We start from the raw sequence: 26,556 nt of genomic DNA, 5'->3' as shown, positions 1-26,556 counted from the left end.
TTTCGGAGCACTAAATATAGACTCATTTTCTCTAAAAGTGAGACGGTGTGGTGGGGATAGGGTTATAAATGGAAGTTGTACTGTATAATATTTATATGTATTGATCGGTTCAGAAGGTGGAAAATTTCTGTTCCTTAAATGGGTGACGTGAAGCTTACTTCAGTACCTTGGTAAGTACTGTATTATGTTACCATCATGCCTCAGAAAAGTCCTCCCTGGAGGAGCCTCCATAATAAATCATTATGGTAGAAGCATCCATAACAGGTTATCCTGTGAGGAGCCTCCATAATAAGTCATCCTGGGAGAAGTATCTACAACAGTGTGGAGACACAGGGGCCAGTGGTTGCTCTCGTCCGCTGGCCCGGCTGTCTTTAGAAAGACTGCATGGACCAGGGCTCATACCACTGAACGCCTGCTCTCTCCCTGTGGGTAGAACACTACTCAGACAACACAGGGTGGGGGTAACACAGTGTGGCAATAATTTATTGAACCACCAACACACAATAGCATATAGAACAGTCCCAACAAATACCCAAGATGGTGCAAAATGCAGAGTCTCACCCTACCACTGACTCGCTGGGATTAGAGCTGTGTCCAGTGCCGAATACCCCCACGAGTGGCTTCCCGCTTTGAGTGGGTCCCCACTGCGAGTAGGTAACAGCAAGCTTAGGAGGTTAACCGAGAGCAGTGAGATATGTGGCCAGGTGACTCGATTGTCCCAACCTGGATTTTTTAAGATATCTCTGGGGTTTCAGTGATGGTCAATGAAGTAGATCTGTGGTCATCCAGCCGGACACATAGTCCCCTAAACTCATCTCCTGTAAAGTCACACAGACAAAAATAAAAAGTCTCTTTATATAGTTCACAACCTGCCTTCAACTAGCATCCAGAGATCAGAGAGAGATGTGAATGAGGCCAACCTGCATTGTTTGATTATGTGATCTATTTGCAGAGTTTTTCCTCCACTGTTTGGAAATGCCAACAAACTGTTTAGCATGGACATTGTATGTTATCAACATACCAGCAAACATCATTGTTCAGTGACCATGCATTACTGTTTTGCAAAGATAACAGAAAATAAAATGTACGAGATAATAGTAGCGGTAAATATTCATTCTACAAGAAGAGTCAATACTTCAGACAACAGTTTATGGTTTTAGGCCTACACAATTTACATCTGTCATAATTAAGAAGAAATGCTGTGTCGTCACAAACAGATCATCCTATGAGAAGTGTCATCTAGGTCGTCCTAGAGGGAGCACCCTTAACAGGTCATCCTATGTGGAGCTTTCTGAACAGGTCATCGTAGTAGGAATGTCCATAACAGGTCATCCTGGGAGGAGCATTCATAAAATGTCATCCTGGAAGGAGCATATATAAGAGTTAATCCTTAACAAGTCATCTTGAGACAATTGTCCATAACATGTCATCCTACAAGAATCACACATAACAAGTCAGCTTGGGAGGAACATCTAGAACGTCATCTTGGGAAGAGTGTCAACAATAGGTCATCCTGGGAGGAGCATTCATTCCAAGTCATTCTTAACAGGTCATTTCCAGAGGAAGTTTCTCCTGTGCTCACTGTGTTAGTGAAACAATCTGCATGAGCTACCAACAGCAAAGAGAAAAAGAATGTGACGACTGTTCCAGCACCTTTTTGGTTTAGAAAAGTGGTTGCCACTCTTCAAGATCATTAAGTTGCTGCCTGAAAGACTAAAGGCCCTTTTACATTTAGCGATGCACCAGCGATCTCACCAGTGATCCGACCCGGTCAGGATCGCTGGTGCATCGCTAAATGATCGCTAGTGAGCTTTCACACAGAAAGATCTCACAGCGATACAGCGGACGATACTCACCTTTCACACACAGCGATGAAGACGTCCTCCCACCCGCCTCCAGGCGTCGCTCGTCGTCACAGCAGGAAGCCCCAGCGGGAAGCTGACGACGAGAAATGGAGCCGGACATTCTCGCGCGATCAGCGATAACCAGCGGGGGAGCCGGTCAGAGGTAAGTATCACACATAGCGATATCGCTATAACGTCACAAAATCGTTGACGTTATACCGATATCGCTAGCAATATCGCTATGTGTAAAACCCCCTTAAGAAAGCAATCAGAATATTTCTACTGAAACAGTAACAATTATAATAACACTCCCCTCTATAGGATATGGATCAGATCACAAAGTAAAGAAATGTCATTTTATTACAGTCTAAAATTGAATGCAATTCTTTAGTTTTGTATTTTTTCCTTTTTTTGCCATTTAATTCTACTGAATTATCCTTGAAAGAATTAAGATGGGGGATGGTACATCCTACTTACTGACTCCCCAGGACGACCTGGTAAGTATAGACCTTGGCAAGTCCTGTATTGTATTCCCATCATACCTCTGGAAAGTCTGGAGGAGCCTCAATAATAAGTCATTATGAAGGAGCATCCATTAACACGTCATCCTGGAATGAGTGTCTGTTACAAGTCATCTTGGGAGAAGCCTCCATAATAAGTCATACTGGGAGGAGTATCCATAACAGGTCATCGTGGAAGGAACATTCATAAAAGGTCATCCTGAGAAAAACATCTATAACAAGTCATCCTGGGATTAGAGTTGTAGAGGCGTGGGCTGGGGGGTGGTCCCTCTGTATACCGTGCAGAGACGTCACAGACAAAAGATGGAGGCAGGTTTCGGGTACAACAGGTCCAAGTTTATTCCTCACCGTCCGACTGACGGCCTTAGCAGTACACCGTAATACCTTCACGGCCTTCCGTTTCCAGGCCTCGCTACACACACCATACTTTTTCACCAGGGACATAAATACACGTACCGTCCCTTTTTCACTTAGTAATGATCCTGACAGCTCAGTCACTGTGGCTGCCTTAGGCCCGTACACCATCAGTACTTTTACTGGTCAGTTATCTTCTTCAATACAGTATGCTTTTCCCCGGGGCCTCGTCTGTACTGCGGTACTTCATGTCAGGACCACCCCCCTGACTTCTTCTCTCCTCAGTCCCCTGGTTTGGCTCTCCTCACAGCACACAACTGTCACAGACTCCTTGTCTCTTGAGCACTTCCCGGGGACTGGACCTTTCTGGAACCCTCCTGTCAAATTTATAACTTTTCTGGTTCACTGTAACTCCGCCCCCATGACCAACGGTTTCTAAAGCCCTAAGCTGCTGTCAAGTCCTGAACTCACACTCCTCCCTGCCATCTTGTGGTCAACCCCAGGTACTGCACGTCACCTACACTTTCCTAGCTGTTTCCCCACTGTCATAACTGCTATCTGCCTAAAATGTGCAAACCCTCCTTCCTACTTACTGACAAGTCCGTCCGTCAGGTCACCTTCCCTACAGAGTCCATAACAGATCATCCTCAGAATAGTGTCCATAACAAGTCATCTTAAGATGAGCATCCATAACAGGTCATCCTAGGAGAAGTGTCCTTGACAGGTCATCCTAGGAGGAGCATTCTTAACAGGTTATCCTATGAGGAGAGTCTCTAACAGGTTAACATTTTAGGAGCATCCTTAACAGGTCATTCAAGGAGGTACATCCATAACAGGTAATCCTGGAAGTAGCATGCATAGCAGGTTATCCTAGAAGGAGTGTCCTTAACAGGTCATCTATGGAGTAGTGTCCATAATGGATCATCCTGGGAGGAGCATCCATAACAGGTAATCCCAGAAGGAGCATCCATAACAAGTCATCCTAGAAGGAGCGTCATTAACATTCAAGGAGGTGCGTCCATAACTGATAATCCGGGAGGAGTGTTTGTAACAAGTCATCCTGGGAGGAGTCTCCATAATAACTTATCTACATGATACCTGGAGGAATCAGAAAATAACCTAGGCTCATCTTAAAGCACCTGAAATAGGGAGGCAGAGAATGTAGACTAGAGAGTAGAGAACATTTATGAAGCAGATAGGTCTCCAATGGGACTAAAATATTTTGCTTCCATCAAACCCAGATTCAGGTTTTGAAAAGTTGAAAAGTATTGGGCCTATTGAGTCAGAGCATGATGAGAGTTGTGGATTTAAAACAGAAAGTTTGCAAGAGTTTGAGCAAAGTTGACACAAATATGCAGAAACTAATTACCAACCTCCGATAATGATGGAAACCCTGCAGAATGTTTTTACATTATGGAAGGTGAATAACCTGCCTGAAATCATAAGACAATGAGCACAACCCATAAAATCCTCATTGAATTAATGTCTGTAAGGGAATTTTAAATCTTTATGAAAAACAGTTTCCTACAAGGCGCTCTGGTTGATTTCTAGCTTGCGCGTATTTTTATATTCATTGTGCCAGATGCTTGCTCTTGCCGGAATGACAATGAAACTTGAGTTATCTCCACCTTTAACACACGCTTCCAGCATTTTATGTTTATGTAAATATCATTCTCGTAAACTTCAATGCCTCTTCTGAAGAGTCATGTAAGACCCTTGACTGCCACTAACCCCAAAAAGACAGATATGAAATGGAATAGATCTCAGTAAAATCCAAAAAAAGGATTAAAGTAAATGGCACCCCCTTTCCTTGAGACATTTGGTTTGATTCTTGGTAATATTTTGACTCCAGAACCTTCAGGTTTACTTCAAAGTGCAGAATCATAGTGTTAGCACTAATTGGACAGTGTCAGAGAATGTAGGGACAAAACCTTTGGCAAGAGTTCTTGTGGCACATCTCATGTTGAACTGGACACACAATTTAATCATGGCTGCAGAGCGGAATAAAATGTTTTTTGCTTCTTTTTAATTTCCCCACTCCATTGTGGAGACATAATGAACCAAAGTATTTGACAATTAATGAGTTAATTTTAGTTAAGTCTAAGTGGGTGTTATCAGATAGATTTCACTGGGGGGTGAACTTCTTCCCCCTGTATGAGTTGATAACTTTAGTCAAGTCTAAAATGATAAATGGAGTTGGTTCACTACAATACCCAGAAAGGTTATCAAAATTAGGTCTATTTACTCTAGAAAAGAGAAGACTTAGGGGAGACTTAATATATATGTACAAGTATATCAGAGGGCAATACAGAGATCTCTCCAATGAACTGTTTGTACCAAGGACTGTGACAAGAACAAGGGGGCATTCTCTTCGTTTGGAGGAAAGACAATTTCTGCACTAGCATAGAAGAGGGTTTTTCACGGTAAGAGCAGTGAGGCTCTGGAATTCTCTTCCTGAGGAAGTGGTGATGGCCAACTCACTGAATGAATTTAAGAAAGGAATGGATGCTTTTCTTGTGAGTAACAGTATAGAAGGTTACGAATAACAGAATATTATAGGTAGATGGCTGACCCAGCTTAGGGGAAGGAATTTTTTTCCCTATGGAGAAAATTGGCTTCTACTCTGTGGGTTTTTTGCCTTCCCCAGGATCAACAATGCAGAACAGCTGCACTAAAAATAGGCTGAACTAGATGGACATAAGTTCTTCCTTCAGCCTTCAAAACTATGTTACTATGTTAGGTGTTATCGGATAGGAACTCAAACAGGTAGAAGAAGTGCACGCTCCCAGTGAAAACTCTCTGATAACACCTACTTGGACTTAAAGTTATCAGAGAGTTTTCACTGGGGGCGTGCACTTCTACCCGTATGAGCTGCTATCTGATAACATCAACTTGTGCTTAATTAATGTTATCAGATAGCAATTCATATAAGGAGAAGACATGCTTGCCTCCAGTGAAAGCTTTCTGATAACACCCACTTGTACTTGGATAAAGTTATCAGATAGCAACCCATATAAGGAGAAGAAGTGCACACCCCCAGTGAAAACTCTGATAACACCTACTTGGACTTAACTAAAGTTATCAGAGCGTTTTCACTTGGGGGGCGTGCACTACTTCTACCTGTATGAGTTCCTATCTGATAGCACCAACGTGGACTTAAAGTTATTAGATAACAACTCATATAAGATGAAGTGCACGCCCTCCGTGAAAACTATTATAACACCCACTTGGACTTAAAGTTAGCCACTAGCTGCTACTGTATCTGCTGCAGATTTTCCTCTGTATGTGTAAACATTCCCTTAGAAGAGCAGTCATTTTGTATTTATACATTTTGCTCTCAGATATTTTCATTTTTTTACACGCACAAATTCTAATAGGATTGAAAACTCCTCCTGAGCTTATTTTACAGACAGAGAGAGCAAATCCAATTGCATGTCTTCTGGGTATTGAAATCCCATCCTGAATTTACACACAATTGCTTGAGTTATGGATTTGTAGGCTTAAGCCCACCTCCTCCAAGGCTCTTATTAAATGCCAGAACGGTCTACCAACTTGCCATGTATTTTCATCTGATTCTTTCGCGGCAGGGGATCCTATAACTCCAGACATCAAACTTTGCTGCCCAAGATCCTACAGTAGTGAGAGGAGTCTGTGTAATCGTTTTCACTACTCCTAAGACTGCGCAAATTTTGACATACGAATTATCAAAGCTTGAAAATATAAACGTGTGAACTGATTTCCTGCTTATACAAGATGCCTCATTTCATGGCAACATTTTTCTCTAATGTCCATGTCATGATCCAGGACGGGGTTTCGCTTTGGCCCATCCTGGTCTGATTTGGGGTTAATTGTTCCGCCTCTCCCTGGCAGAGGGCGGCTATTTAATGCTCACTGGACCTAGGTCCGGTGTCAGTTATACTCCTGTCCTGCTGAGTTAGTTGACCTTGTGCGTACGTGTGCCTTGTGCCTGATATCTTGCTTGCTTGTTTGGTTTTGATCCGGTTCTGTCCCTGTTACGAGTTCTGCCTGTCCCTCTTGTACTGCGCTACCTCTCGTGTATGACTCTCTGCTTGTGACCCGACTTCTCTCTGCTCGTTGCCTTGGTACCGCGTCGCCCTCTTGTGTATGACCTTTGGCTTTGTCTGATCTTCCATCTGTTTACCCCTCCTGTACCTCGCTGTCCGTACTGTGAACGACCTCCGTTTTGCCTGACTCTGAGTTTGCTGTCTTGTCTGAAAGCAGGACGCTAAGCCCCGTCCCCTTGCAGTCACATGACCATAGGTCCCGTGTCGGCTTGCTAAACTTCATCACTAAGGTCCTGTGCACCTATACTTTCCGGCTATTCTGGTTCCCAGGGGTCCCTACAGTGCGGGTGAGTCCCTGCTCAGCGGAGGCTGTACGCCGGCGCTGTCAGGATCCTGATAGTCCATCTGTAATCCACTGGGCAGGTGATAAATGTTAGGCTGTGTTAACAATGAAGCCTCGATTTTGGAGAAAACAAAATCTTTGAAAAGTCAAACTTTTGGCGCAACTGTTGAGCAAAAATTTAGGGACTTGACATTTCCATGCCAGTTTCTCCCATCTGTGCCCAAATGAGGGAAGCTGGGATAGGGACATTGCAGGGGTGTAATGTCACAGCTCATCTAATTCATGATGAGTTGTGGCTTTCCTTACACCAGAAATCTTACTCCAGTTAAGGACTGGAGTGAGATTTCTGACAAAGAGCACAGAGGCACACACAATTGGTTAGACGCTCTTGATTGAATAAGAGACTTGAACCTCTTTATGAATCAGGACAATCTGACTCCACCATACCACCTCACCAAGACTGGTGAGAAAACCACCAACCTTGATGAATCAGGTCCTGAGTCTTTTTGTTGAGTTTTTGGAGCACAAAAGCAAACATTTTTGAAGACCTTTAAGTCATTGAGAAATATACAGAGAGTTTATGCTCAGTGTTTATGGGTATACGTAGTCTTTTTGCAAAGTTTTTTTTTGTGGGAAACCTAGCAGAACCTCCACGTCTTTGAGGAGTTTGACATTTTCGAGGATGTGAAGGGTTCCCTCTCAGTTTCTTCTGGATTTCTGCTCCAAAAACTCCTTGAAAAAAAAACCATGTGCACATAGCTAGTTCCCACTACAAAAACTCAGCAAAAAGACTAAACATGAACACATCTTAAGATCATTGTGGGTCCCACCAACTTGTATTCCTCATTTTTTCCCGGTGGAAAGACAAGTTCAATGGAGAATTATGTGGTGCATGTGCCTTGCCAATTCTTAACGGGTTATTCACAACATTAAAAGCGATCACCTAATCTCAGGATAGGTGAAAACTTTCTGATTACTATGGATCTGATCAAAGGGACCTTTACTGATCATGAGAACAAGGCCACAAAATGCATCTTACAGAGATATTCTAGTAGAGCGTACTCTATTCTGATAGGGTATTTCAGAGATCTGTTTCCTGCATAATGAGGGCCCGAGAAGTACGAACCCCTCCAATCAGAAATGTATCACTTATCTTATGGAATGGAAATAACACTTTAAAGGGTCCGTGCATCCAAAATAACTGTGAGCCGAACAACCATCTCCTCTTACTCCCCCCATAAACTTGAAAAACTCAATCAAAGGAGCATTCATGTGTTCTCTAAGAGAAGAACAGAGAAAGACACTGCCAGAATCATCTGGCAGTGACTTTTTTGCCTGAACAGCAAGATCGGGCAGTTGAATTTAAACCATTTGTTCAATATCTGTAGGGAAAAAGTCGGGAGATCCCAAAACACACTAGATGGACACCCAATTCAGCTTCAATTTGTGGCTAAATCCGACTTTATTATGTATTGTGTGACGCTTTAAGGCTGGTTTCAGACTAGTGCATTTTACATGCAGCGCACGGCGCCGCTAAGTCCCGCCCCCTGCCTGCCCCATCCGGTCATTTCCTCCTACTATCGCACACGGCTGCATGCGATCTGCACACCCTATCTTTATCATAGGGTGTGCAGACCATGCGTTGGCCGTGCGCTAGTAGGATTTTTGCGTGCGCTGCGCACTTTTGAAGGTGCGCCGGTGTGCGCCGAACGCACTATGCTGCATTTTGGTGCGCTCGGCGCACCTTCAAAAGTGCACTGCGCACGCAAAAATCCTACTAGCACACGGTCTGCGCACCCTATGCTAAAGACATGCAGCGCTGTGCGATAGTAGGAGGAAATGACCGGACAGGGTGGGCAGGGGGCGGGGCTTAGTGGCGCCGTGCGCTGCATGTAAAATGCACCATTCTGAAACCAGCCTAAGATAGCCAAATTTTCTTGACATAAAAAAAATGTATTGGGCAACCTCTTCAATATGAATTACTGCTGCAGCCAAAATGCATCAAACTGCTGCGTGAGAACACAGTCCAAGTGAATGACGCATAAATCTACAGCAAATGTTTAAAATAGAAAACGTGGCATGCCGAAAAAAAATTAACAGCAGCCGAGCAAACTCCAGCCCCCTGGGATTGTGGGAATACCGTTTGATTGTACAGTATCAGATACAGAATGAAAAGTTTTCTTCAGCTCCAGCTGTCGGCTGACGAGAACATCCGGTAATTAGCATCCGAGAAATAATGTAATACATAAGCCGGCACATATGTCCTAAATCATTATGAAGCTGCCCTAAACTGGCAGATACAGGTTAGATCAGCTGTCGCGTATGGCAGAAGTATTTTATTTTTGCTTATTATTTTAATTAGTTTAAATCATTATCATTTACAGAATCAGTGATTTTTCTGATATGTAAAAAACGGTGCGGTTTTCATCAGCGTTTGGATCTGAGTTTCATTAGTGTTTGATCAGTTTTTACCAAGTAGTAATTTTCGCACCTCAAAATATAAATTAATAAATTACTAAGCTTCTCCCAGACCATCCATTACAATGTTAATTATGGAACAGCACCCGTCGGACGCTGATGTCATCCGTGCGCTGTAAACTATTTTCATGGACTTATAGACTTCTGATCCGTGACTCGGATCAAAAACAGACATGTTGGGGGCACGGCCTCACCTGACCATGGCTGTGTGAAGAAGCACGACTCTGCAACTCTGTAGAGCCGGGACTTAGAAGCTGTGCCTATCGCTCACAAAGACACCCAAGATGTCCAGGAAAAAGAAGCCAGATCCATTGCACTGTCATACTCCTGGTCTGCGACCAGGAAGTACTAAATCTGATCTTACCAGGCTCTTTGGGAGCACAGGGAAGCATGGCAAGGATTCCTCAGTAATGGCGCCAGGACCGCAGCAGAGGACGCCGCCTCGTGATTTCCCCGCCACAGACACTGAGTGCACGAGATTCGATGCGTGCATCACTCTCTTGGAGAAGTGGACATACAAGGTTCCCCTTATGGTGAGACAGGAACGGAGATGCAGAGAGGTGAGTCAGCAAACAGGAGTCATGTGGACACCATGCAGCCACCTCCGCTCCCCTCTACACTTACTACTCAGAGTGAGTGACAGTGCATCAGAAACTTAATTGAAGCCCTACCATCTAAACAAGACCTAGATGCTCTGATACAGAGGCTTGAGGCTTCCTAGGAGTGGGTCCTGAGTTCTATAAAAGAGAACTTAGATCCTGTGAAAGAGAGAGCTGTGGCTAATGATGAGGCTGTGTCCTCACTAGTAGAGTGGCAACCCTGGAGAGGGAAGTGGGGAGGTCTCAGGACCATATTCTGTCGCTTACTATGCAAGCTGATGATCAAGAGAATAGGGAGAGACGAATTAACATCCGTCTTAAGGGCATTCCTGAGTCCATCTCCTCGGATGCCTTCCTACAGAAGACAATGGACATTTTGAATATGGTCACACAGAAATCTCCAGGATCTGTTTATAAGATTGACAGGATACACAGAGTATCTTGCCCAGGTCCAATCAGCAGCGCTAACCCACGTGATGTCTTATGCAGGCTACACTATTTTACGGATAAAGATGCCATCATTCGTGCTGCATGGTCTCATGGCTCAATCTCTATGGTGGACACTGAGATCTGCTTATTCCCTGATGTGTCCAGCCGCACACTTTTCATGAGGAGGCAGCTCCGTACCCTCCTTTTGAAGATTAAAGAAACGGGTACCTCATACAGATGAGGGCACCCTTTTCACCTGATTGTAAGACTTGAGGGTCCCCTGTACTATTTATGGAGAAACCTGCAAAAGACAAAGTGAGCAAAAACCCTGCTGTAAGTAAATAAGTAAAAGCAAAAGTGCATCTAAATAATACAGAGTTTTTAGTAATACTGGTTTTGATCAAAAGTAGCATGAAAGCCATCCCACCATGACACGGTAACTCTGTTCGGGATAGTCCTACTCTGTCTAATATTAAAAACCTTGCCTTGTGTCAAAGTTGACCTTTTCTTTGTATTTTTGCATTCTGTGCAAGTTGGGGTGTGGCCTCCCTCTCCTGAGCTGGAAATTGTATATAAGGCTTCCCCAGACTGGTGTCTACTGTTTGGGACTAGTCCTTTTGTCTGCCCTTCTTCACACATTGAGGTCAACTTTGACACAAGGCAAGGTATTTAATATTAGAAAATACGGCTGGGAAGTCGCTAGCCAGGGCTGCGAGACTGCAAAAGGCTGCCACATATGCCGTAGAAATTGTACTATCTACAGGGATCTCCCGAATAAAACTCCCTATTGAGATAGCTTCTGCCTTCCAAAAGTATTATGCCTCTCTATATAATAAAAATGATAAAAACGCTCACTCCAACCAATCAGAATTCAGGTCTCGTATTAGAGAATACATCAAAACCTCGGGACTGCATTCTCTTCAGGAGTCTGAAGTGGCGTCCTTGGAAGAACCAATCACAGACCAGGAAATCACATATGCAATTTCCTCTTCCAGGTCGGGGAAAGCTCCAGGCCTGGACGGGTTCTCCCTTGCTTATTATAAAAAGCTGCGGGAAAAGGTGACCCCTCACTTAAAAAATGCATTCAACACCATGGTGGTGACCCCGTCACCTCCGGAAGATGCTCTTAGAGCCATTATAACAGTGATCCACAAGCCGATGAAAGACCCCTCGCAGTGTTCCAGCTACCACCCAATCTCGTTACTAAATGTAGACACTAAGCTATTCACTAAGATTTTGGCAGCTAGATTGTCTCCCTTACTGTGTAATGTCATTCATCCTGACCAGGCTGGTTTTGTGTTGGGGCGAGAAGCTCGGGACAACACCATCAAAGCAATAAATCTAATACATAAAGCTAAACTCTCTGGCTCCCCCTTAATGTTGCTCTCGACGGACACAGAAAAAGTGTTTGATAGAGTTGATTGGACATTTATGGAAGAGACTATGATTCATATAGGTCTGGGAGGGAAGATGCTACAATGGGTGTGGTCCCTGTACTCGACACCGTCGGCTAGGGTGCGGGTGAACGGCATCTTCTCTGACTCTTTCAGAATTAAAAATGGCACCCGTCAGGATTGTCCCCTCCCCATTCATATTTGTTTTGACTCTTGAATCCCTGCTTCGACGCATAAGAGCGAATATAGAGACAGGGGGAGTAGAAGTGGGATCAACCATGCATAAAATGGCAGCTTATGAGACGACTTGCTGTTTTTCATTACTAAACCTGAGATTTCCCTCCCTAATCTCACAAAGGAGTTGGAGAAATATTCCAATCTCTCAAATTTTAAGATTAACCAATCTAAATTGGAAGCTTTGAATATCACTTTATCCCCCTCACTTGTGGACCGACTAAGGGCTGCTTTTGGTTATAGGTGGTCCTCACAGGCCTTGGATTATTTGGGTCTACGCATTACAGCAGATATTAAAGCATTATACAAATGTAATTTCCCGAACCTCATTAATTCTATTCGTACAGATTGTGATAGATGGGCAAAATTAACCTTTACTTGGTTGGGCAGATGCCAGTTGTTTAAAATGAATGTACTGCCCAGAATTCTATACTATCTACTGTCTTTGCCTATTAAAATACCATCTTCCTTTTTTAAGTCGATCAATAGGATCCAAACTACATTCATATGGAATGGAAGAGGTTCACGACTTAGATGTTCAGTGTTATGTAGGCCTAGGGAGGAGGGTGGAGTGGGTCTCCCTGACATTAAGTTGTATCATCTGGCGAGTCACCTCACACGGGTTGTAGACTGGTGTAGAAATGGGGAAAATAAATTATGGGTACAGATCGAACAGAGCTTTACCCTCTGCCCCCTACATTCCCTCCCTTGGGTTGCGATAAAAAACCTGGAAAGCTTGAGGAACCATCCTATCATAGGGCCTACATTATATAGTTGTGACAGTTACTTGATATGATCAACAGTAATCCCTAACGACTCGGCACTCACACCGATACTAAGTCATCCGACCTTTAAACCAGGTGTTTCAGACTCAATATTCAAGTCATGGATTGAGGCAGGAATTGACAGAGTGGAGAGTTGGGGTGATGGGGATGAGTGGGCATCAATTGAATCTCTTGGAGCTATGTCTGCTCTGGTCCCTCTTGGGTTTTGGAGATGCTTACAGCTCAAACACTTTTTTAGTAGGTTCCCTCCTAAAAATAGGTTTTGTAAAACTAGAACCTTATTTGAAAATATTTGCATTGGTTCCGGCACATATAGACATGCTTTGTCTAGAATATACGCAATGCTAATCTCGTCGCCGGAACTGACACCGCCCCCTTACATGACAGTGGGAGAGTGGCTTGGGGCTAGATCTTAACACGGAACAGAGAGCTAGAATATTCACTCTCGCAAATACAACATCAATCAGTTCCAGGTTTCAGGAAGCAAGCTATAAATTGTTGACTCGCTGGTATAGAGTCCCCACTCGCCTTCATCTAATGTTTCCATCCTTAAATCCTGAGTGCTGGAGGTGTGGCGAGGCAGAAGTCTCACTTTTTCATATCTTCTGGGAGTGCAGAGTGCTCAATCCCTTTTGGTCTGGGGTTGGTAGCATCATACGTAAAGTTACAGATAACGAGGGCGAGTTGTGTCCGGCTCTGTTTTTGATGCATCACTGCGGGATCCCCACTAAAAATTACAGGCGCTCTCTTCTAAGATTCCTGATAATGGCGTCTCGCACCTGTATTCGCCTGGCGTGGAAGAGAACAGTATGTCCCTCGGTTGCCTTATGGATCACAAAGGTGAATGACCTAATGCATAGGAAGATCTAACTGCGTCCTTACATGATACCTATGCAAAGTTTAGAGATACTTGGTTTAGCTGGCTAGAATATCAAAAATCAGAGGAATATAGATCTTATCGTAGAGAGAATGTATGAACAGTGATTATCAAAAGAAAGAAGACAACGAGTATTGAACAGTGGTCTTCTTCCCTCCCCCTGTTACCCTCTCTTAGGCTGGTTTCACATTAGCGCATTTTCAGCGCGCGCACGGCCGGGGGTAGCTCCGCCCCCGAGCCGGCTCTCTGCCCGGCGTGCCCGCCCCTTGCTTGTAGCGCCGCCTACTAGCGGACAGCGGCGCCTGCGATCGGCGCACCCTATCTTTAGCATAGGGTGCGCAGATCGTGCGCAGGCCGTGCGCTAGTTGCACTTTGACCTGTGCTGCGCACTTTTGACGGTGCGCCGTGCGCGCCAAAATCAAACTTTTCGGATTTTGGCGCGCACGGCGCACCGTCAAAAGTGCGCAGCGCAGGTCAAAGCGCAACTAGCGCACGGCCTGCGCACGATCTGCGCACCCTATGCTAAAGATAGGGTGCGCCGATCGCAGGCGCCGCTGTCCGCTAGTAGGCGGCGCTACAAGCAAGGGGCGGGCACGCCGGGCAGAGAGCCGGCTCGGGGGCGGAGCTACCCCCGGCCGTGCGCGCGCTGAAAATGCGCTAATGTGAAACCAGCCTTATCCTTTTTTTTTTCCCTTCTCTCTTCTCTGCTTATCAAATTTCTTTATTGAGTAGTTTATCTTCTCTTTCCATCTCTTTTCTTTATTTCTTCTAATACCGTGTAAAGGTGTTTAGTTATATGGTATTGTTTATACACATAATATGAAAGAATATTGATGGTCCAGTCACTGACTTTTATTGCTGCGTAGTATTTGTTATATTATTCTGATTTTTTTTAAGTAAAATTCCATAAATAAAGAATTATAAAAAAAAACCAGACATGTTACCGTGATGTTTTTGCAGAGACATGGTCTACAAAAAAAAAACACAGATACGTGAACAGCTACAAAGATTGTAATGGGTATGTGTCCTATCAAAGAAACGGAAGGAACATGTACGTAAAAAACGAATGTCAGAATGAGGGCTAAAAGAAAAAGATATATATAGGGTCTTCTGCATCGTATGTACAAATTTATAAACTTTGTAGAATTGAAGCTAAACATCCATCAAAACTTGATACCAGTGATGAGCAGACGTGCTTGGATAACATCTGTGAGGTAGCGCTGTCATTCAGATAGGGGACACTTGCTTGGCAGCCAAATAATCACGTCCGGCACGGGTTTTCCAGAAAACAATAACTCCATGCGGTTTATTCAGGCATCATAAACCATGACCAGCCACATAAAGTTCATATACACAGCACAGCGTCCATGACAGAGCTTCACTCTATTTATCCTGTCGTCATACAGGTTATGCAATGTTCAATGCGCAGGCTTTCTAGCCACCAAGTTATCTCACCCATCAGGGTTCCCTCACGACTGCTTCATACTCCAGACGTTCATTCCCTCCCCTGGGAACTCTCAGATACTGGCAGGCATTACATCCAGCATTCACATGCTGTTAGCCAGGAAGCCCCATCTCCCAGCGGGATCTTCCACAACGGACCAACCGGGTCCCTGCATTCACCACCTGTGACCTACCCTGGCCACCTTATATGGTTCGTAGCCACGCCCACCAGGTCACATGGCTATGACCTCATCACAGGTCCTTAAACCCTTCACACAAACTTTGCAACAGTGTTCTTAAACACACCCCCTGGGTGGGTTTGTAGGTAACTCGGTCCACCCGTCTCACGAGCTACCTAGAGACTTCTCCCTGATCCATTGACACAACACGTCAGCAGTATCACTGCTGATCAACACACACATCAGTCTCCATCTCAAGGCCACCCACCTTGAGGTACATAATGGTCATTCATGACTCTGCCATTCATCCACTCTCCTCGGACATCCACACAGCACCCCCTAGCGGACACAGTGGTCACTACACCACACATCTTACCCGAACATCTTGGGCGTGCTCGTATATTATGTTCGAGTCCCTGCGGCTGCATGGTTTCCAGCTGTTAGACAGCCTCAACACGTGGGGAATCCCTAACAAACAGGCAATCCCCAAATGTGTTCAGGTTGTGTAAAAGCCACAAATCATGCAGCTGCAGGGACTAGAACATAATATACGAGCACGCCCAGGATGTTCGGATATCACCCGAGCATGCTCGAATAAGACGCACATTCCCTCATCACTACTTGTGACGTGTTTGCTACTTTATTCTTTCTTCTCCATTACTGTCGTAACTGCATCCAAATATCTACCAGGATGCATTGCAATATGAGTAACTTCTTATAGGGCAGACGGACTATGGGTCCCATCAGACTCCAGGGCCCATTATTTCTGCACCTCTTAATGTTGCCTAGTAGCACCTTCCCTCATTTAGACTTCACTAATTTTCTTTCTTTTATGGGTGCAATTCGGGCACAGTTTTTTTTCCTTTCATTCATTTAATTAGCATTAGTGATCAATATCGGATCACGAGAAAAACTGGCACTGGGATTACGTGCTTGGATCTGGAAACACGTTTGGACCGCGTGAACCAAATATGTTCACCTTCGACTGAAGACTGTAATGCAAACAGAAGAAATGGACAGTAAGGAAAACAGGCGGAAAAAAACATCGACCGGGCAACAAGGCAAAAAGGAAGAACAAAAAGAGGAGGGTGGGATGGTAGTATCTCTAAAGAGGACAACTCAAAAGGTCCCTAGCGCAAAGCATCTAATTGATAAATCCCAAATCTGGCAGAATTTAATCACTGGTCTCATGTATTCTAGGAAAAAATGCCTCCAAAATCTCAACCAGAATCCCACTTATGTTTAAGTAAATGTAAATAATTCTTATCAGTTTGATGGATCAAATCAACTAACAGTTGCACAAAGAAGGACTTTTTGGAGGTGTGCCATGACAATGACAATGTTACCTTCTTCCGGTAAATTCCAGTCGCACCCCATCCCTGGCACATACAGAGGCCCAAAGCCCCCTGTGCCACAACAATGTCTTGACCTTACCCCTGGGCCAATCCCCATTAACCATACTTGCCATGCAAAATATCCGGAGAAAGGGAAAGACGTTCTGGTCTCCAGGAATAGTTGACAAATATGAAAGCTCCTAGAAGGTAGTTTTCTTGTGTCCAAAAACAATTTTTAGGGGATGGCTTACGGGGGGGCCTGGCTTGAAAAAAAAGATCACAGCTTGAAAAGATGTCAAGTATGCTGTTAATCTCAATGCAGGAAACAAGAAGCAGTTTTAAAAGGAATTTGTCAGTGAGTTTTTGTTCTTTAATCTGAGAGTAGCATAATGTAGAGGCAGAGTCCCTGATTCCATGGATGTGTCACTTATTAGGCTGTGTGTGTTGTAGTTTCATTGCAATCAGTGCTTTGTAACAACCTGGCCTCCCATCCCCAACCCGCCTTACTCACTACTCCGGGCCATGCTGTGAGTTCTGTCTGCTGCCGGTTCCATGCTGTATGCCTTTTGCCTCCTGCCTGCTCTTTGCATACTTCCTGGCTGTGTGCATAGGGGGGCGGCGCCTGCACTCTCTGGTTCTTACAGAATCAGTGTGCACCTGCCTTTGGTGTTCCCAGCCAATTACCAAGATGCCTCAGATATTTAAGGCAGCTCCACCCGGTGGAAGCTGCCTGAGCAACGACTTTACTCAGTCAGTGTGTTTCTGCTGAGTTGCCAGGTCCTGTCCTCCGTCTGCTCTGGGGGATGCATACCCAGATCTGTTTCTGTGTGCTTTGTGTCATGCTTTCCACCCACCAGGAGGCAGAATATCCTGGTCTCTGTATCCCTGTCTCTGTGCCTTGTGCATTTTTCGTTCCGCCCACTAGGAGACAGAATATCCTGGTCTGTGTCCTTGTTTCTGTGCATTCTCATACCTTGCCTTGTCTGAACTCCGTCCTATACCTGTGTCCATCTTATCCCTGTCTCTGTGCCTTGCCCTGTACGTTACCTAGTCTAAACTCTGTCCTATACCTGTGTCTGTTTTATCCCAGTCTGTGGTCTTTCCTTCCCTGCTCTGTGCACCCTTGTGTTTACTCCCTTTGACTTGATGCTACTGCAGCTCTACTCCGCTCGGCTTTTGCTGCTGCAGTACCTCTTGCTGCAGCTCCTCTCCGCATACCTGAGGTACCACCTTGCTTCGCTCTCGCTGCTGCAGAACCTCTTGCTGCAGCTCCTCTCTGCATATCTGCGGTTCCGCTCTGCTCTCCTTCTCTGTGGCACCTGCTGATGCAGAACCTCTTGCTGCAAACTACAGCTCCTCTCCGCAGCCTTGCGGTTCTACCCTGCTACGCTCCTTGCAGTTCTTCTATGCTCCGCAACCCTGCGGTTCTGCTCTGTTTCCGTTCTGTATCCTATGAATCCTTGTCCTACCCGTCTGTACTGGTACCTGAACCAGTTCCTGCATCTTCTGTGTGAACAGCTCTCTACCTGTTCCCTCATACCATTCATACCTGTCTATGTTCCGCCCTTCCTGAACCAGTTCCTGCACCTTCAGTGTGAACAGCCTCCTACCTGTTCACATATACTACTCGTCCCAGTCCGCATCTCTGTCCTGTCACTACTGAGTCAGTTGTTGTCCCTTCTGCCTCAGCCATGCATGCAGGCCTGCCAGTGCTTCTGCCTTGCCCGCCTGTTTGCCAGTGCCTCAGCCATGCCCACCTGCCTGCCAGTGCCTCTGCCATGCCCGCCTGCCTGCCAGTGTCTCAGCTGTGCCCACCTGCCTGACAGTGTCTCAAACCGTGCCTGCTAGAGTACCCGTTGTTTCCATTTGTACTAGCCCGCACCGGCTCGCAGTATCCAGTCCCTCTGTGGGATCAGTAGCCACAGTCAGACACCCCCCTGGAGTGGCACCTGGCAGCTACTTGCTGCACAAGCCTGACCTCACCATCAGAGGCTCCAGTGAACACCAAGGTAGCTGCTTAGTTACGCCCCTTCCAGGGTAGTCTGGTTTGTGGTCCAGTGGGGCCACACTCCCCACACTCGCGCCAACCAGTCAGGGCGTGAGCATTACATGTTTAATCAGCAGGTGATTATTACTACAGGACTAGGTCTCACATGTAAGATAGTGCAGCTAATCTGTGTAAGTCCACCCCCACAACTGATTGGCAGATTGCTAATTGTAAAACAGGAAGCTGCCAATGAGGGATGTGGGCGGGGTTATAAACAGCTCAGCATTTGAGCACTGCTACGTCTACAGCAGAGAAAGCAGGGATTCTATCAAAACTTCACCAAGCCATCCAGTAAATGACACATGGCCAGAATCAGGGTCTTTAACGCTACATCATGCTTAGATTTATCCATCAACTATAGATCAAATAACAAGCAGACACAGCTGCTACTGAGCCACCATTGCCTCTCATGTCTAGAGAATGTAATCACCTTAAACATAGAAATGAACAAGCGGCCAAATAAATATTACCTTGAGCACAATTGAGCTGGACATCAGATGACAAGCTGCTTCCCCACACCCCGACGCGCATTTCGCCTGTGCTTCTTCCTGGGGGTGTGTCTAGTTCTCCCATGTCATCCTTCTTATACCAGCAGCGGTCCAATAGAGATGGGAAAAGGCAGGGTGTTCTTAGTAAGTAGGTTCAGACGTCATATCCAATGAAATCATTGGAGAGGAGGTGTTATGTTAATTAAGACCACCCACTTGCGGTCACAATATTTGGAGGGAGTGTTTAATAAGCATAATCCCTCCCATCCATCCAATCACTCTGCTGAACCGCTGCTAGCCTCAGCGTACACTGTAACAAACACGCAGCGCTGACCATCTGACCCGCACATGGATGAGACGACTCCGCCCCCACCACTGACTGGCAGATTGCTAACAGTAAAAGGGGAAACTGTCAATTAGGGATGTGGGCGGGGTTTTAAACAGCTCAGCATTCTGAGCACTGCTACATCTACAGCAGAGAAAGCAGGGATTTTATCAAAACTTCACCAAGCAGTCCAGTAAATGACACATGGCCAGAATCAGGGTCTTTAATGCTACATCATGCATATATTACATGGCAAAAATCGGCTGACAAATTCCTTTTAAACATCAGGGTACTCGTGACGTAAGCGCTTGTCAGATGCCAAAGGCAGGCAGCAGAAATCTTACTTTAACTTTCGATGTGAACTAAGAAGACAGTTTATTTAGATTTATATCGAGAATCTTTATGAACACGGTGCTAATAGACTCCATGGCAGGAATACATGGGTTGTCGGTGGTTCAGAAATACATAAGTGATTCAGTGCAGAGAATATAAACCCTGAGCCAAATCCAATATTTTCCATTTCGATGTGCTCCGCGAACCTTACAAGCTCATTGTACTATAAATGTAATACGGAGCAGAAAAATACAGTGAGTGAGATTATCTCCCAGCGATAGCGAATGAACCCAGGTTCTGTCATATTGTGATATGTGAGGTGCTGAAAGAAACAATCTTCAATCATTCGTCTGAACCTAGAGGTGCCGAAACCCAGGAGCTGAACCAGCCATCCCTGGAGGTGATAACGTGTATCTGAAGGGATAGGATTTCCTGCAATGGACATAACCGCATGGACATTTATGTGACAGGCAGAAGACCGCGTGTGATTGATTCAGACTGTCAGGTAGCAGCCGCTATGGCACGAGCTCAGCCTGCATGAAGGCTGCTGGAATTATTGGCTGCCGCATGTCACTTTCCCATATTCAGCCCTTCCTTGTCCTGCAAACTGCAGACCCGCAGCCACGTTGGATGCATCTCAAAGTCAATATATAAAATAACAAATATTTATTGTTAATACATAATAATTTGAAGCAAAAAAAGAAGAAATATGCAGCACTCACCAATGTAGCTGAAAAACTGTGCGTCTTTATTTCACATAATTTCCATCAAATGTGTGGACATGCAGGACGTGGAGGAATGCTAGGGGAGGGAGGTGCCGGACAACGGCCGTTTCGCGATTACTTGCTTCTACGGGTCCTGGTGAGGGGATTAGCTAAAGGTCATTCCCTATATAGGATCACAGACCTTACTAATTAACATACATAACAAGTTGTGAGACAAACATTTACAAAAAAATAGTGGTACAATATACAGAGTGCAAGATACTAGTAAAGAATAAATCTTTCCATGTCGATTTACAAGATAATCTATATTTTTACAATATCATAGGAAGATTATAATCTAAATAATTTTACATACAATTTTTTATATAACATTTTTTATAAAAATACTGATAGATCGATCCGGTCATTTAGTCCCAAAGGACCTTGTGCGTTCGCTTTCAGGATCCATTTTGCTTCTTGTTGCAGTAAAGCTTTGTCACGGTTGCCTCCTTGAGGTGGAAAATTGACCTTTTCAATCCCTGCAGAACTCAAAATTTCTGGGTTAGCTTTATGCACATCTTGAATATGCTCGATTAATCGCAGTGAGCCCTTTCCTGAGGTGATAGATCTATAGTGTTCACCAAAACGTATCGTAAGTGGTCTTATAGTTTTTCCAATATAAAAATAACCACATGGACAAAAAATAATATAAACCACGAATTTAGTTTGGCAAGAAATGTAGTTTTGTACCTTATGTCAATAAAGCCAAAATGTATAGAATTCCCTGTCAGATGAAGATGACAGTATCTGCAGTGACCACATTTATAATTTCATTTTATTGGTAAATCTCGTATTCAATTTTTTTGAGGGGGACGAAGTTTATGATGTACTAATAAATCCCCTATATTATGTGCCCTTTTGTATGCAAATTGAGGAACTAATTTACCATCTGTGTGTAAGGTTTTTTCTGCATCAATGAGACGCCAATGTTTTCTCACTGCTGCATGGATTGCTCTATCCATTGCACTATGTTTGAAACAAAAATTAAATTTTTTTGTAGGTTTGACTACACCATTTAATTTTTTAGTCCTTTCCTTTAATAAATCCATCTGAGAAAATTTTTTTACCCTTTCATATGCTTCATTTAATAAAGTCATAGGGTATCCCCTGTCCAAAAAACATTGTTTCAGCTCAGAAATTTGTTCATTAAAAATGGTTTCATCATTATTCAGATTTCTTACTCTTAGCATTTGACTATATGGAAGTCCCTTTTTAGTGTGTAATGGATGAGCGCTCTTATAATGTAAGTAATTATTTGTTGCGGTTTCTTTTCTAAACACTTCTGTTTTTAAAGAGCCATTTTTATTTTAAATTTGACATCAAGAAAATCTATTGTGTTTTCCCCCAAATGAAAATGTGAAGCGCATGTTGTCACTGTTCACATTGTTCAGGTATTTTACAAAATCTGCAAATTCTTCCTGAGAACCGCCCCAAATAATAAAAATATCATCCACAAAGCGAAAATATGCTTGTAAATGTCTTAAGTGTGGCTTTAGGGCTGTTTTTATATAAAACTCTTCAAATCGTTCTAGGAATAAATTTGCATAAACACAAGAGACTGGCGTGCCCATTGCTGTGCCCACCTTTTGTATATACCACTTATCCAGAAATTTGAAGGCATTATGTGTCAAAACATAATCGAGTGACTTGATAATAAAGGAATTAAAATCCTGTGATTTGTTTGTGTTATGTAAAATCTCCTTTATTGCTGCTATGCCTTTATCATGTGGGATGCGGGTATATAGACTCTCAACATCAATAGATGCAAGGGAGAAATGTGGTTGCCAATGAAAATCTTTCAATTTTTTCAAAACTACATTTCTTGCCAAACTAAATTCGTGGTTTATATTATTTTTTGTCCATGTGGTTATTTTTATATTGGAAAAACTATAAGACCACTTACGATACGTTTTGGTGAACACTATAGATCTATCACCTCAGGAAAGGGCTCACTGCGATTAATCGAGCATATTCAAGATGTGCATAAAGCTAACCCAGAAATTTTGAGTTCTGCAGGGATTGAAAAGGTCAATTTTTCACCTCAAGGAGGCAACCGTGACAAAGCTTTACTGCAACAAGAAGCAAAATGGATCCTGAAAGAGAACACACAAGGACCTTTGGGACTAAATGACCGGATCGATCTATCAGTATTTTTATAAAAAATGTTATATAAAAAATTGTATGTAAAATTATTTAGATTATAATCTTCCTATAATATTGTAAAAATATAGATTATCTTGTAAATCGACATGGAAAGATTTATTCTTTACTAGTATCTTGCACTCTGTATATTGTACAACTATATATTTTTTTGTAAATGTTTGTTTCACAATTTGTTATGTATGTTAATTAGTAAGGTCTGTGATCCTATATAGGGAATGACCTTTAGCTAATCCCCTCACCTAGACCCGTAGAAGCGAGTAATCGCGAAACGGCCGTTGTCCGGCACCTCCCTCCCCTAGCATTCCTCCACGTCCTGCATGGCCACACATTTGATGGAAATTATGTGAAATAAAGACTCACAGTTTTTCAGCTACATTGGTGAGTGCTGCATATTTCTTCTTTTTTTGCTTCACATTGAAATACTCATGTTTTTTCATGCAAGCACCTCCATTTTTTGTCTGAATCATATGCCGCAATACTTCAGATAAATAGCTCCGTCTGGTAATGTGGTGATTTGTGTGCCCTAGTATGCCGTTCATCTGTTTGCTCTTTGCTGGTATCATTCAACTTAATAAATAATAACAATATTAATAAATAATACTTAATATTAATACAAAAAAGATATATGTATACACAGTTCTGGCCAAAATTAAGAGACCACTGCACAGTTTTATAAAATTCAGCTTCTCTACATGTCTGGCAGCCATGCCATTTCATTCCAGTGTCAGTTGAATTCCAACCAGAGTTCACCTCATTCTACTTAATGTGCTTCTGATTAGGTGATCACCTGAACCAAATCTTATATAACAAAGGAACACCCTTCTGTGGTGTTCACAATCCTCTTGCAATAGGACAAGCTGGATGGCAAAACAAGTGCTAGTAATATCTCAAAAGTAATAGGAATGAAAAAATAACTTTTAACCATGCCAAAGGAGTTGAAAAGAAAAGTCTTGAGTGAGGAAAAGAAGGGCTCAATTCTGGCTTTACTAGCAGAGGGATACAGTGAGCGTCATGTTGCCTCCATCCTTAAAATTTTGAAGGCATCAGTCCATTACAAAAAGGTCAAGCAGCAGACATTGGGGACAAAAAAGCTACAGACCGGCAGAGGGCGAAAGCGACTCTCCACTGACTGGGATGACCGTCATCTTATTGTAATGTCACTCAGCAACCGCAGGATGACATCAAGTGACCTACAAAAGGAATGGCAGCTCGGGTGAAGTGCATGGCAAGAACAGTTCGTAACAGGCTCTTAGAGGCAGGGCTCAAGTCATGTAAAGCTAGAAAAAAGTATTTCATCAATGAGAAGCAAAGGAGAAACAGGCTGAAGTTTGCCAAAGACCATAAGGATTGGACAATAGAGGACTGGAGTAAGGTAATCTTCTTTGATGAGTCCAATTTTCAGCTTTGCCCAACACCTCGTCATCTAATGGTTAGATAGAGACCTGGAGAGGCGTACAAGTCACAGTGTCTTGCACCCACTGTGAAATTTGGTGGAGAATCGGTGATGATCAGCAAGGCTGGAATTGGTCAGGTTAGTCTTTGTGAAGGACGTATGAATCAAGCTGCATCCAAGGTTATCCTTGAAAAACAGTTTATTCCTTCTGCTCAGGCAATGTTTCCCAACTCTGAGGACTGTTTTTTCCAGCAGGACAATGCGCCATGCCACACAGCTAGGTCAATCAATGTGTGGATGAAGGACCACCACATCAAATCCTTGTCATGGCCAGCCCAATCTCCAGACCTGAACCCCATTGAAAACCTCTGGAATGTAATTACGAGGAAGATGGATAGTCACAAGCCATCAAACAAAGAAGAACTGCTTACATTTTTGTACCAGGAGTGGCATAAGGTCACCCAGAAGCAGTGTGAAAGACTGGTGGAAAGCAGCCAAGACGCATGAAAGCTGTGAATAAAAATTATGGTTATTCCACAAAATATTGATTTCTGAACTCTTCCTGAGTTAAAACATTAGTATTGCTGTTTCTAAATGATTATGAACTTGCTTTCTTAGCAGTATTTGAGGTCTGAAAGCACTGTTTCTTTTTTATTACTTTGACGATTTCTCATTTGCTGCAAATAAATACAAAATTTTTAGCTTTGAATTTTGGAGACGTCAGTAGTTTATAGAATAAAACAACAATGTACATTTTACTCAAAAATCTTCTATATATATATATATATAAAAGTGAATGTATGTATGTGTGCATCACCAACCAATCACGAAGCATCTTTCATTTCAACAGAGCTGTTTAAAAGAAGCTGAGCTGTGATTGGTTGCTATGAACAACAGCATGTGTGTATCAGCCACGCCCACTCCACATAGCCCCAACCAATCACTAAGCGTGTGTGTGTCTATCAACCAAGCTCACTCCACATAACCCCAACCAATCACTAAGCATTTTTCATTTCACCACAGCTGTTTAAAGGATACTGAGCTGTGATTGGTTGCTATGAGTAACAGTTGTTCTTGTAGTCAGTTGTGGTAACTGAGGCCTATTATGCTATGGTGTTATCGTCCTTCTGTAAAGCTGGAAATTACACAATTTATTACTCTGCCAACACAGACCACCCTCTGACACAGACTGCAGGGGAAGCCCAGATTTCTCTTTGTCTGGCATGAAGCATCTCATTAACTTAAAAATTCAAACACAGATTTAAAAAAAAAAAAACACAATACGGATTTCTCCAACCCAGGTATCATTTTAATTGGTTTAACAGTGCCATCCTGACAATGTTGGCTCTGACGGAATTATGTGTGATATTAGTGGTAGTTGTCCAGTGGATTTGGCTGATGGGATGATGTGGGATATTAGGGGTAGTTGTCTGGTGGCTCTGGCTGATGGGATGATATGGGATATTAGGGGTAGTAGTCCGGTGGCTCTGGCTGACGGGATGATGTGGGATAATAGGGGTAGTAGTCCGGTGGCTCTGGCTGACGGGATGATGTGGGATATTAGGGGTAGTAGTCCGGTGGCTCTGGCTGACGGGATGATGTGGGATATTAGGGGTAGTAGTCAGGTGGCTCTAACAGGATGATGTGGTTTATTAGCGGTAGTTGTCTGGTGGATCTGGCTGATGGGATGATGTGAGATATTGAGGGTAGTAGTCCAATGGCTCTGATGGGATGATGTGAAATATTATGGGTAGTATTCTGGTGCTCTGGCTGACGGGATGATGTGGGATATTAGGGGGAGTAGTCCGGTGGCTCTGGCTGACGGGATGATGTGGGATATTATAGTGAATGTGGCTATGCGGAGTGGGCGGGGCTCTACACTCAGCTTTATATATATAGATATAATCATTATAATTTGTTATAACTAACCGTAGTTAGTTACTATGCCCGGGCAGCGCCGGGCTCTTCAGCTAGTATAACTATAAAGAGAAAAATCAGACAAACTGAAAATGTTGCAACGGTCTCTTAATTTTTGCCAGGGCTGTATATGTATGTATACAGAACCATGTGAACCAGTACATGAATTCAGCTCAGAAAGGCATCGGGACAGACACCAGAGGCTCTAAGCACCAGCTCCCAGTAGATAGAGCAGTCGCTCAAGACTCAAGATCCAGACAGACCAATCTCAGCACAGCTTGGATTGA

At 43.6% G+C, this 26,556-nt stretch overlaps 1 protein-coding gene across 8 annotated transcripts in view; it reads right to left on the bottom strand.

Annotated features, from left to right (window-relative positions):
- The window catches only part of CRTAC1 (cartilage acidic protein 1), a 792,023-nt gene that overhangs the window by 632,709 nt on the left and 132,758 nt on the right, over nucleotides 1–26,556 (bottom strand). Inside the window, exon 1 of one of the 8 annotated variants that reach the window (XM_073552835.1) lies at nucleotides 20,755–20,862. The exons of the other annotated variants lie outside the window; for them this stretch is intronic. The gene's annotated coding sequence lies outside the window, so the exon portion shown is untranslated. Of the gene's footprint in view, nucleotides 1–20,754; nucleotides 20,863–26,556 lie in introns of those variants that run through there. 8 annotated transcript variants of the gene reach the window in all.

The sequence above is a fragment of the Dendrobates tinctorius genome, unplaced genomic scaffold, assembly GCF_039654945.1.
Source record: "Dendrobates tinctorius isolate UK_male_01 unplaced genomic scaffold, ASM3965494v1 ptg000196l, whole genome shotgun sequence".
Lineage (NCBI taxonomy): Eukaryota > Metazoa > Chordata > Amphibia > Anura > Dendrobatidae > Dendrobates > Dendrobates tinctorius.
Note: the sequence above shows the minus strand (reverse complement) of the source record. Positions and strands in the feature narration are given on the sequence as shown.